General features: G+C 43.9%; 1 protein-coding gene and 1 long non-coding RNA gene across 12 annotated transcripts in view; one reads left to right on the top strand and one right to left on the bottom strand.

Annotated features, from left to right (window-relative positions):
- PRKAG2 (protein kinase AMP-activated non-catalytic subunit gamma 2) overlaps positions 1 to 13,667 on the bottom strand; it is a 243,861-nt gene that overhangs the window by 81,533 nt on the left and 148,661 nt on the right. The window lies entirely within an intron of this gene.
- LOC133280048 (uncharacterized) overlaps positions 1 to 13,667 on the top strand; it is a 48,351-nt gene that overhangs the window by 29,741 nt on the left and 4,943 nt on the right. The window contains exon 3 of one of the 4 annotated variants that reach the window (XR_009747050.1): positions 143 to 1,136. The exons of the other annotated variants lie outside the window; for them this stretch is intronic. This is a non-coding gene — a long non-coding RNA (uncharacterized LOC133280048). Of the gene's footprint in view, positions 1 to 142; positions 1,137 to 13,667 lie in introns of those variants that run through there. 4 annotated transcript variants of the gene reach the window in all.

Genomic DNA, 13,667 nt, shown 5'->3' on the forward strand with positions numbered 1-13,667 from the left:
GAAAAGGACAGTCTGATCCGAGCCTGCAGAACCCCACTGAAATCACTGTAGGGGATTTCATCTGCATAGTATATCTTCTCTCTGTGTAACCAAGAGACAGAATATTAATGCACATAAAGACCACTTGGGTATCTATTTACAGGGCATGCATGAAAGCTCCAGGGCTGGCGCCAGGGGAATGTAACACTGCATGAGTCTTGACTGCACAGCGAGAAGGCAAGTGTTTATAGACTGTGCTGCTTTCTGAGGTTGGGAGCAACAGTTATTAGGCTGTCAGAGGAGAGTCTTCAGGACTCAGGTCCTGGAACCGTCTATGTAATGTATCAGTTTATATTAGCCTCAGTTTTCTACTTTTACAATGAAGAAAATAGCTCTAGAGGTGCTAGTAAAGGCATTGGAGTTACAGCTGGATTGCCAGTCTCACAGCACAGTTTACTTTTGTTTCTGCAACGCTTACAAGGGCACTGGGGTGAGAGTAATTAAATATTTGCAAAGTACTCCAAATCCTCAGGAAAGCTGGAGCTAGAGAATGAAGCCATAATTTGCCATTTCTTTGCGTCCGAAATTCATGTTGTTCAAACCCTCTGTTCTTCTCTTATTAAAAGAACAAAAGGTGTCCCTCATTCTAGCGCTTTTCAAAATTCAGCAGGAGTCCAAGCACTGCTTCAGCCTGTGGCATTTGCCTCTCCCCACTGTGTCTGACTCAGACTTCTCTCATCATAATTCCTGTCTTGCTAACCTGGGAATTAATCTTTTTGTGCACATATGGCACTGCAGAAATGCTCAGTGTTCTCTAGCACACCTACCAAAGTCTCCTGAAGAAATAACTAATGACTTCACGGCTTTTGTTTGATTGAAAATAAATTGCTATGGGCCTGCTCTTGCTCCTTATGCCACTTGGTAGTGTCATTCCCAATACCTTCTGTGGCACTGGATCATGCTTTTAGTTGAACATTAGTGCAGCTTTCTCTAGACACTAGTCTGCTCAGAGGCTAACCCTCACCTTCGCATGAAATAATCCACACCACACTGGATTTCTTCTGTCTTTCACAATTAGATCTCAGATTCATGTATGTTGCAACTAACCTCAGGTGTCCATCCTTCTGGTTAGTTCCAGTCCAGACTGGTTTCCCAATGCAAACACTTGTCTTGGCACAAGTATGAGAGCCAAGACGTGTTTGCTAAAATAAGTGGGAAAGAGACCAGGCAGAAAGCAGAATCACTTTGTACAGTGACATTGCTGGTTTATACCTCTTGAAGTGTACAGGAAACTACAGGCCAAGTCCTTCTAACAATTGCTATGAATAGAGCTGTCCATTTGGATCTGGGTGAGGTCACTATTACGAAAAAAGGGGAGAAGGCAGCTGTACATCCCTGTACCAAAACCACAACTATATCAAAAGACTTAAAATACGCCCTGCATTGGGATGTCCTTACCTACCACTGGCAAGTCCATGCTTCCCATATATGAGGAATTAGTTACCACCTCATTTTCTTCTCCCAGCACAGAAGCTGAATATGCTTAAAATCAAATGAAGCTGGGTCCTCTCAGCACAATCCTCCATGCTCTTACCAATAAAGTAAGTACTGTCATGATACCCAGCATTAAAATGAGGCTGAAGAGCAGCAATATCACAGCAATATCACAGGATGGGGTCAGGAAGTACCCCAAGGTACACTAAAAGGTATGCCTACAAGCTTTCAGATGCTGGTGTCGCCACAAGTGTGGAAGTCAAGCACACTTAACAAGCACATACATGCTCAGGAAAGCCATGAACACTCGGGCCCATCCTACTTAAAGAGTTCAGCCAGAAATTAATCCCTACTTTGTCAACATGAACCTAAATGGAACTTTAAACACATAACCTGGATAAATATAAGTCGTATGGAACGAACAAACATTCACCTTGGGATATTCAATGATCCTGTCACTCTGGAAGTCCCTTAAACTCCATCATCTTATTCTTCTTACCTGCCCATGAGTAAAATTCAAACTCAAGAGAGGGAACTAAACTTCAGTGATGTCCATTGCATTGAAACAACCAACACGTGGTCCAATTTTATCTCTCTGTGAAGTGTTTATAGTGGCCAGACACATTTCTGGTAGTTCTGCATCAAGGTTGGGCTGTGCCTTCCCAGCCATATATGCTTTCTTGGCTCCTGATCTACCTCCTCCTCCTGCAGACCAAGCATCTCCTCTCCTCCCTACACTTCCTGCTAAATGTTACATCTAATGCTCCACTTCAGATCCACTAGAGAGTGACACTACTAAGGAATTCATCATGGATTTCCTTTTTTCTTGTTATTTCACCTTCTGCTTGCAGGCTGATTTAAACCTTCCCCATCCACTTGCCTACTCAGCAGAGCACCTGCTAGACCAGTCTCCAGCAGCACGCCACAGGGTGGCTTCCTTTGCATGGCCGCACAACAGGTTGCAGCCGATCCCTCCTCTCAACACCCAGCTCTCTGGTGCTCAGGACTCTGGCAGGGAAGTGCGCAAGTGCCCTTCAGCACAGCGTGCTTACTTTTTTTCCAAAGGGCCAGCCAAGCAATTTTCCTCTCCAGGAAATCCTTCCCCTCCCTTGTCACCCAACCCCAGCTTCACCCCACAGCCCACCCCAGGTCACTGTTACAGCATGCCTCCAGCACATGACAGCAGTCACATTCCTGGCTTGTTTTACTCCTTAGAGCTGTCATCCTGCTGTAAAGCATATGAAAACAGAGGAGCCAAAAGGACTTAGCATGCTGAGAGTGAGTGAGTACCTCAATAGCAGACTCTCTGGAACAGGGGACACCCTCATGCCCGAGATTTCCCCTGCTCAGTGGGGTAATTTGATCTGTTTAAGGAGAGGTACCTTTGCCCTTTCATTCTGCCTTTCCCCCCATCACCCCAGCTCTCATCCTTTTGCAGGTGCCTCCCTAAGTCCCTGGAGACTTTGGTCCCATTCATGTGCACCTGCATCAGCTGTGGACAGGCAGCTTACACTGACACTCCAACTGCCCTCATTTCACGCTCAAGTTAATGCTCTAAAGCAAGGTAGGGATTTCACAGCCACTGTTTCAGTCCTCAGGCTCAGGAGAGCTGGGCCATGTCTTCACGTACAAGACATCTAAGTGACAAACCCAGAGGACTAGCAGAAGGTGGGCAAATCCAGCAGCCATAAAAACCACATAAGGTGAACAGACTGGGGCTTCCTTTGCATCAGGCAAAAAACCAGTGTGTTTCCAAGCAGATACATTTGCAGAGGCCCTTCCTTGAAGTTTTCTACCTCTCTGACTAGGACAACACAATATCTGAAAGCTTGGACCTATGAGATGCAAAGTCTACAGTATGAACGTTCATATACTGCAAGGGGAAAAAGCAGTAAGAATTCTGACCAGCTTAATGTGCCAGAGAAGAAAGCATGGACAGGTATTAAATATATGATCTCAGTATCTCCTACCCTAGATGGGTCAGTAAGAAAGCTACACTGAAGAAGCTCTGAGTTAGAGAACAGGCTGTGGGCAGTGATCTAACCACCTGTACAATGGTCAAGGAGAGGAACTGCGCAGAAGACGTATGCTCTTTTATTTAAGTCATGTGACTCTGTGTGTGAAAGGAGCAGACATGGAGAGGGGCTTCAGAGAAGGTTTTGAGGAGGGAACCTGGGGAACAAGACCTCCTGGGGGAGGGATGACTCCACCAGCCAGGACCAGACCAAGCAATTGATGAGGCTGCTACAACAGCCCTGGCAGAGAGGCTCTAATGCTGCTCTTTAACTTGGAGCAGATGATTTCAGGTTGGATATAAGGAAGAAGTTCTTTACTGTGAGGGTGGTGAGGCATTGCAACAGGTTGCCCAAAGAAGTGATAAATGCTCCGTCCCTGGCAGTGTTCAAGGCCAGGCTGGACAGAGCCTTGGGCAATGCTGTCTAGAGTGAAGTGTCCCTGCCCATGGCAGGGGGGTTGGAACTTGATCATCTTAAGGTCCTTTCCAACCTTAACCATTCTGTGATTCTATGATTATTAACCTCCACCCCACCACCCTGCCCACTGACACAGTGCGAAACAGACACGGTTCAGGGCTCCAGACCAGGAAGAAGTGTATTCAGCGTAAAACCTTTTGAAGAGCAGGCCTTTTCACACGACAAGTGTGATCCCAACAAAAGGAGCCAGTGCTTTGCTGCTAACCTGCCCCAGGCAGGCCTGTGTGATGCACAGGCAGCCAAGCAGGGTGCTGGTTATGCAAGTACTGACTCAGATGTCATGGAGCAAAGCCAACACCGCAAAGACCATGGTGAACAACTGTCAAATGATAAAAGATTTCAGTCACTGCTGACTGAAGCTGGATTTAACCTAGCAGGGAAAGGCTTTGTATGTCATTACCAACCTGATGCACAAGTCACTTCCCTACTGAGCTCCACTGTTCTGACCTCATTTCTGGAAATAACTTATGAGCTGTTTTCTCCTTGTAACAAGTAACTATTGCACTGGAAAGCTGGGTGTTACAAGTTGTTAAAGCAAGGCAGTGCTGCAACCTGTTCCTCGAAGCATGGGCAGCTTTGGACAGCTTTTGCAGTACCCCAGTCATGCATATCCCCTGGACATCCAGGACTCCCCAGTCAGAAAGCCATTTAGACTGAATCTGCCACCACAAACAGACCATGACAGGTTTTCAGGCACTTCTGCAAATAGCAAACCACTATCTATTTATCCAAGCTTACTGAACATTGGTGAAAGTGTATTTGATGCTGAGAGTCTGCTGCTGCTGCTCAACACAAATGAACCAGTCAGATGGTAAAAGACCAGCTGGCTTTAAAGAGACATCTAGATAAGGGTTTGTGGCTGATAGCTCTTTAGCTGAGCCAGGTCTTGAAAAAAACAGCTGAGAAAGGCGACTGGTGTCTAGTCCTTCCAGTCCAGATTAGGGACATAAGATAAGGAGACTGCCAAGAAAACCACATCCTTTGCTTTCCCGAGCCTCTATTTTTTTCTGACAGCTTATTATGTTCCTGACACCTCCAGAAAAATGGATGACACTGCAGAGACAGCATGAACATATGATCCTTAACTCCTACCAAGCAAGAGCTTACAGGTGACTGCAAAGAGCATCAGGAAGTTCTAATATGTTCTCCTTTCAAGGGGACAGTATATAACTGAATAATGCTCACGACTCTCCAAATGTTTCCTTAAGATTTCTCTTTACAGGCTGTTGTCACATCAGGGGGCTTCAGCAATTCATTTACACCACTCGTTCCATCACACTGTACAGCTGTGGCCACAAGAAACTTTTTTCTGTCTTTTTTTTAGTTCTCTTTTTATTTTCTTACTTTTATTGTAAGCTATTGCACTGATTAAGCAGAGAGACTCTGATGAAGTTTCAGCACTATAAAAGCAATTCAATCACTGTTTTGTGGAAGGTAGCTCATGTTTAGCTGACAATTTTTGCTTAATGCAGGATTGAACGTGAAGCATCACCCTGAAGTTCTATTGAGCTTGAATGGGATCCAGCTTGGAACAACTCAGCTGTATCAGTGCTGGACCACTGTTGGTACAAGCTGAACACCAGCCGAGGCCAGCTGAGACCTTCGAACTGTCACATGGCTGGCCACTATCCTTGCACAGCTTATATCCAAGGTAGTCACACTATGTGGATCCAAGCGTGGGACCTCTGACAGTGTTTGCTTTAGTCACTGTTCATGTCAGTGATGCAAAAAGAGCCCTATTCCAAGTACAGATTGTGACAGGTTCTAACACCCCCAAAGTCCTGGAGTGTGGGTGAAAGCAACTTCCTAGCACAGACTTGAAACTTTACATGATTAAGACCAGCAAATACAGTTTTTGGAGCCTGGGTAGGGGGTGGATTACAGTCTTCCATTCAAGTGCAATAGCAGCAAGAGTGGTAGTAGGTTTACACCAAGATGAGACAGGAGCTGGGTGTGCTGGTACCACTAGTACCAAGAAAGCAGAGCATGTGGGTTGATTCTCAGAAGCTTGGGAGGAGGTTTTGCCAAAATTACAATTATTTGTCTTACTCAGTGCTCTGAGTGCATTGCTTCAGCTCAGTAAACAAAGCCACAATGAAATTAAAGGGCTCTGACAGCGAGTCAAAACTATTTAGTGTGAAGGAAAATAACCGGATCTGGATGGGGGGCTTGGGCACAGCTGGCCACAGGAGGAGGTGAGAGCTACAGAAACAAAAAGGATATCAACCAGAGTGGGCCTAGCCACTCAAATGGCCAAAGTAAACAAGGCACAGTCTGTGCTAGTGCCTCAGCAATATGCAATTAGAAAAAGAATTCCTGGTGGAAATAATTGTGTAACTTTGTCAGTGCTGAGACACAATGGCGCTCATCAGTGACCTTTCTTCCCCATGTCCTACCAGTGGTAAAGTGCTCCCAGCCACTTCACACCTACATACTGTGGCAGTGTGCAAGAAATATATTTCTGGGTAGAAATAAATCTATGCAGAAGCAACAAAACACATTACTAACTATATTTTGTTTCATCCCTTTGATCTGCCACCTGAAAGCAATCAAAATCCAGACAAAAATATCCCAAACCTGTGCTTAACAATATCTATCACATTGTTTTTGTTTACATCAATAAAACCTTTTCCGTTTTTCTCTTGTTGACGTTTAGAGCTGGAGTATTTATGACATTTTGCTCTGGCTCTGTTTTCAACAACGCTGATGATAAATACATGCCAGCAGCCAGCTGAAGCAACAGTTGCCACAGATCCAGTGTCAGAGTGTGACAGACATGTGGATGGCTGCTGCAGATGCAACCAGGGACCCTGTGATTCCCAGTCACGTGCCACAATGTGATCAAGAAAAACTGGCTCATTGCTTTCCCTTGATGGCCTTCCTCTCCTTCCCCAAGGAGGTGTCAGCTTCTCTCGTACTTAGAGCCATTTGGTTTGGCTGACACAGGGGATTTACCTCAATTAAAATAAACCAAGACAGGAGAAATGTGTGCTGAGCACAAAGAAACTATCTGCCAGCAATGTATATTAAATGAGGGGTGCAGGAAATGCCTTAATATTCACAGTCATCCATGGGCACTTCATCCCTCCTTTACCCATCTCTGAGCTCCCCCAGACACCTTTCAGTCAGATCTAAGATCTTCAGCCAAGGGCTTTCTCTGGCTCCCCAGCAGGCTTTCCTTCCCCTTCAGTGATCAATGATGCTGAGAAGTGTGAGACTCCTCTTTCCTGCTGCCTGCAGGCTTTTCTTCACTGTTCTCATTCTCTCCAGAGAGAGTATTCTGGCCAGTTCATCTCTCCCCACCCCCCTCCTCATTGTTGTCAATCCAGCACCTGATGAACAGGACCCAAATTCAGAGCTAAGTTTGGAAACAATGATGGGATTGCACTGGCAGAAAACAAGTGTCTTTGATGACATCAGTAGCAGAGATGGGGACTTTGCTGAGAGACATGTGCTGTTCTTGAGGGGATTTTATTCCCTCATGAAGATTACAGGGCCGATTTGTGCTGAAAACGCTGACTTTGCTATGTCCTCCTATGTACCCATAGGGATTACAGGACTGTACTAACAAACCTCCTCCTTCCCCTCCTCCACCAGGAGCATCCCAGCACTCACAGTGCTCCTGCTCTGGTGATTTGATCTCTCCATCTTCCCCCTGCCACTGGCAGCATCACCTCCGTGTGAGCTGGCCTTGCCAAAGCATGGGAAGGTCAGACAGCTAAAAGCACAGAGCCAGACTTCTGCAAATCCCAGGGGAATCTGCATCAAATACAAATATGTCCATTCAGCTCTGCAATATTACCATGGATCAGCTATGCCACCCCAAACTACTGAGCACTTTGCACAAAAAAATAGCTAAAACCCTCACGACAGCTCTTCTACCACAGATTATTAACCAGTATAGAGATCCCTTCCAGGCTTCAGGTTTTTTGTTCTGTGGAGAGAGTTATTTGCCAGTACAACTGCTTTAAAACGTGGTAATGTGTGTTTTATCTCTTAAAGGTGATAACACTGTTGCTTAGAACAACAGGCATTTTTAAAGACCAAAGCCAGCATTTGGTGGTGGAGGTTTTGCTAAAGCAGCATGGAGTCATGATTCAGCATGGAGAAGTTCTTTCTGGGAAAGTTCTCCGACCACAGAACTACTTAAAGTGTCAGTTTAATGCAGTGAGTTGTTTATACCTGTTGCACACTGAGTATCAATTGATCAAACTTCAAAGGGGTCTCAAGAGCTTGGAAAGAACAGTTTGTTTAATTAATCATGTAAACCAAAACCCAACAAAGGCAAAACATCAGCAGTAGAGTATATGGGGTTCTGCAGAAATTAGCTTGCATTAGACATAATCGGAGCAGCATCTCTCATTCCTCTGAGAACACTGATGCAATTTATCCCTTGAGCTACACACTCACTTTTGGAGTCGGACCCATTGTATCATTTACATCAAATATGTAGAGCATTACCCACAATATGATGTAGCCCAAAAAAACACCCTACACATCTCAGATTTTAAACCGTGATTTATATACTCCCAATGGTTACAAGCTGCTTTTCAAATAGGGGGCAGAAACACAAACTAGTCCATCACCTTCCTTTCTGGAGAGGCCCAGCAACGCCATCAGCCCGTCCCCATCCCTCAGCAGAGACGTGCATTAATTCATGCCTTTTCCTGGGCAGCCAGGGCTGGCTGAGTTCCCACTGTGCTGGGCTGGAATGCAAAGCTGCCTCTTCCTGGCAGGCTGCTGGGGTCAGCCTCTGCCATTGACTCAGCTGCCCCTGTTTGCACTTCAGCTGCTAATCAGACCTCTGTAACACCACAGAGATGACTCCTGCTCAAATATTTGGCTTCATGAGAGCCCAACTTGAAGACAACATGTAAAACAGAACATAGCACAGAAATTCATGGGAAAAGCACATGCTTATCAGAATGGTGACACGTGGGATGTCTCTGTAATGTGGCTGATCATGGCTTTGTTTTTGTTGTTGTTTTTTTTTTTTCCCCTAAAGACAAGCTTTCTTGCTTGAGGGAGCATTCTGATCTGATCTGCTTTCCATCTTCTATATATTTCATCCACTTGGATAATGAAAAAGAGTCTCATTTGATCCCTTCTTATTCCAAGTGGCACTCAGGCTCCCCAGTTCTCCCAAATAGGTGCACAGGTTGGCACTTCAGGCAGGCTGCATTTTTTTGAAATGTCATGAAAACTTCATCCTTACATTAGCATCTATAAGACATACACATTTCAAACACAAAGCAGGTATGCTCTTTTCATTTCCCCCTGCTCCAGCCCTACCCCAGGGGATCTTTGTGCCTTGCCTCTAATGTAGACCTCACCCCTTCTGGCTGAGGATGCTGAGGTCCAACTCCACTTCTGTGAGCAGGCCTAAAGAGGTCTCCAGTCATTCTGCTCAAGTTGAGGGTGGTTTTTTCAGTAATTGACAAACTGAGCTGCTGCCCTTGTTCAGCGCTTCACAATCCCTCTGGGATTCACAGGGGGTCATTTATACATTAATAAGTCAACGCAACTTGGGCTTGTGTTCTTAGGCTGTGTGTATTTACTACACGCAGAAGGGAAGGTTGTCACTTCTGAGTACTTTAGCTTCTGCTGGTCATAACACTATACAGAGGCCAAGCTGAACTTGCTCCCAAGCACCTTGTTTTGCTCAGGGTATGTTCAGATTTGCTGGCATGAACACTGCATCTCGCACTCCGAGTACGGTATAGCAACACCAACAAACCATTTCCCCTCTGGAATGTAAATATAACCCAGCATTTCAGTAGTTGTGTTATTATAAGTGGCCTTGATATGGCCACAGCAGAGCTACCAAAACACTGGATTAGACTTGGATGTTTTACAAGCTGATCCAATTTTAACTCATTCATTTATTGGCATCACACACAGTTCAGCTACCTTGCTTGAATGTTGCACAACCAAAAACGAGCCAGTATTTCCAAAGTCCCAAGCCTAAGGCTGTCTATGTGAAGTCAGTGTAATGCAACTCTGACAATGAAGCTAACTTCTGGGTTAGGTTCTACTGACACATCCCAGGATTAAACAAACAAAATTACATTGTAGCTATAGAGCTATTTTAATGCATGTGGTCTTACTATAACAAACACAGCACCTGTATGTACATACTATGTTCATCAGTAATAATGGTTTCAAATGGCATAAGCGAAACCCTCAAAGTGTCACGGTATTTAAAACTATATATGTCAGGGTTTTCCTATCTGCATTTTCTTTTTTGAGATTTTTAGTCTTCCCAATATTTCTCTGCACCCAGAAGGGGTTATAAATTCCAAGGAAAGGGGACAACTCCCCACCCCCATCTTTTATTTTCATTTCCTTTTTTAAAGAAAGAAAATGAAAGCTTTTAGAAAGTAAAATGATTACAGATGCCAGGGACATGAGAGACTATGGATTCAATAAACTGCAATACATTTAGACTTGGCATTTCTGCTTCATAAATTGCTATTGATTTCTTTTCTTGTTTATACATGCATATCAAAAGGAGTACCTCAACTTACTCCTGATTTGTACCTATTTACAAAGCAGGAATCAGACTTACATTGTACATAATGTGATCATAAGACTACTAAGTACTTATGAGTTATGAACACAAAAATCACTGATCACAAATACTTGTAAATGTTTAATTGAAATAGTGATACAGGTGATAAAAGAAAGGGAAATGAATGAGGATATCAGCTCCTCAAGCTAATAAGTAGATTCATCTGATTCTACTTCCCTTTCTGTGAATGCTAGGGACATTTCTTACCTACCACACTGCAGCAATTTATGAGTTGCTATATGACACTATGAATGACAAAGCCCCTTGGATTTTACATAAAAAGAAATGTAATATAGACTATTACATCATCTTAGCTACACTGAAATACGTGCTCCACATCTCCAAAATTGATGGAACGTGTGGCAATAGGTTAATATCACAGAATGGTTTTGGCTGGAAACATTAAATCTCATCCAATTCCAACCGACCAACACCTTCCACTAGACCAGGTTGCTCCACGCCCCGTCCAACCTGGCCTTGAACACTGCCAGGGATGGGTATAGTCTTTGTCACTTTTGCTCCCTAATACTTCAAAATTCAAAGGCACTTAAACTCTAGTGCATTTAGGGTTATTTCCCCCCCCCCCCCCCCTTCTTAAATATAGGCAGTCTTTTCCGTGCATGTGTTTTAGGTTTCTATAGCAGTGTGTATTGTTATCTAGGTTATCACAAGGGATAATATTTCTTTTTGTCTGTGACATTTGATTAATTACCAGACTTACAGGCCAACATCCAGCTGCCTGTACCTGTATTTCTTCATTTGTACATATGTACATAAGCAAATCATAGGGACAAAAATCATACCTTTGGGTTTTACAGCCCAGATTTGTAACTATTACATGTAAAAACCCAGGCTGAACACCTTTCTGATTTCCTATGAGTAAAACTGTACTGCTTCTTAGAAAAGTTGATTTTGGGGACTTAAGTATAAAGCCATGTCCAAGAAAGAGAAGAAAACAAAGTCTTTCTCTCTAATGTTCCCTAAGGTGTATTACAGAAACTGCAGTAGAAAGGTAGATTTAATGCCTACGATATTAAAAAAAAACAAACATCACCAGCGGAAATAGAAGCATTTATATACCAATAATGTGGAGAATGAGAACACACAATTACAGTTGCACCAGTCAGCACAAGGAGTATTTGTGCTTTAGTGGAACAACTGTGGAATTCAGCTTCGTAAGAAACCAGAAAGAGGAATCCTAGAAAGAGTGAAAACACTTTTAAATTCACCCAGTACTTATCAAAGTGATTACCACTACATATAACAGCATTGCTTAAAATCCTAGCCACCAAATACATAACGGAATGTGGCTGAGAAGGTGCCGCACTCATTTCACAGCCACACTGAGATGCCTTTCCGTGATGCCTTTATATTTCACATGGTCACACAGTTCTCAAGCTTGTCAAGATACCATTTTGTTAGTTGAAATCACTCCTGAAGCCTGAGACTGAAAAGTGAATGTTGCAATCCCTCTTGTTTAAATCAAGATGATTTCAAATGTAGGCAAACATGATGCCTGGTAGGTGTGCCTCTCTAAATGTGTCAGAGTAATCCACATGCATGTCCGATTGCCAAGCCATGTGGCTTGGCAGCCTTGCTATACTGGGATAAATCTTATGCTATTCAATAGCAAAGAGACACCTGGGCTTAGAGCAAGCCTGGGTGAAGCACCCTGAGGTTAAACCTTTGATTTTCACATTTCTTGCTCTATTCTGAGGACTCAGCACATACTTTATTGCCATGGCCAAAGCTGCCAGGCATGGAGGTGAAATGTATCCTTAAAACCTTAAAAGGCAAAGGCAGCATGGAGATGGCAGGCCACAGAGAGGCTCTGCAAAGGACGTCGTTGCACTCCACAGTGAGGACGCAGGCAGAGATGGGCTAAACCAGCCAAAACATTGCTGAGGGATGAGTTCAAACCATCCCCTTCCCCAGCCAGGCCTTTGGGTGCCTATGCTCCTGGGATGAGGAGCAGGCTTGCATCAGCAAATCTTTTTTCCCTTCCATCAACTTTATGGCTGCTGTGTCCATGCTGGAGGGCTACAGATACTCTCACAAAGGGGCAAAGACAACCACAGCTGCTGAAACATTCACCATGGCCCTGGGTGATTTCTGCTGCTCCACAGCCCACAGAGGGGATTCCTCCCTTTGCTCCCTCTAGACAGCCCAGGCATAAGCTTGATTTACAAGTTATGGGGATCTGGGCAGAGACTGATAATGTATTCTTAGCTCTAAGTGGCTGCCAAATAAACCCTCATGGAAATCAAGCAAAGCTGCTTGTGAGAGCAGTTGAAGACAAGCTAGTGTTTGTCAGCCATCTACAGATAACTACCAGGCTTGAATACTCCAAACAGAACCAAGAATTTAACATTTAGTCCTATAAAATGCTGCTCCCCAGCCTGACAGCCTGACAAACCCTGTGCTTTTAATGAGGGTTGAAAATAAAAATGAAGCTTTAAACAGTGGAAATATAGGAAGTACAATTGGATGCTTTGCAAGCTGAGAAGTAAATTCAGCTCCCATTATATCTTTTGTGAGAAAAGAAGACGTAACAGCAATCCCAGGCAAATGCAATTGTGGGAAGTAAGGAGGGACATTTCTGCCCTGCAGTCCCTTTGCCTTGCCACCTCTGACTCATCTGTCTCCATGGCCATATTTCAGCATCATCCCCTATAAAAAATTGAATTCTGTAATCCCAGTAGGACAGATGATTTTCTCCCTGTCCTGTTTGTAGGGCCAGGTTTATGCAGAACAAAATGGAATTCCTTAGAACTGATAGAAGCACTTATTGCTAGGAATGGCCCCTCAGTGTATTAGTTATTTGCATGAGGAAGCCTTTACAGTGTTTGAAGAGCCAAGCCCAGAAATTCTGCTGTGATCTTTCATACAATGAAAACCTACATTTACTTACAGCATTAATAACAGATGGGTACAGAATAACTCAGTGAAAAGCACAATGGGTTGTATCATTAGACAGTACATACCTGGTCTATCACCAGTAACTTGTGCACAGCCACATAGCTTTAGACTAGCATGCATCACCAGTTAAAGCACAATTTCTTGAACACATCTAAGATACTGTGCCTAACCTGGCATAGTATTTGGGTATAAATCATATGCCAACAGGAAAG

The sequence above is a fragment of the Pezoporus flaviventris genome, unplaced genomic scaffold (genome assembly GCF_033815535.1).
Source record: "Pezoporus flaviventris isolate CSIRO_AGI_PZ_B2104156 unplaced genomic scaffold, CSIRO_AGI_Pfla_v1 ptg000079l, whole genome shotgun sequence".
Taxonomy (NCBI): domain Eukaryota; kingdom Metazoa; phylum Chordata; class Aves; order Psittaciformes; family Psittacidae; genus Pezoporus; species Pezoporus flaviventris.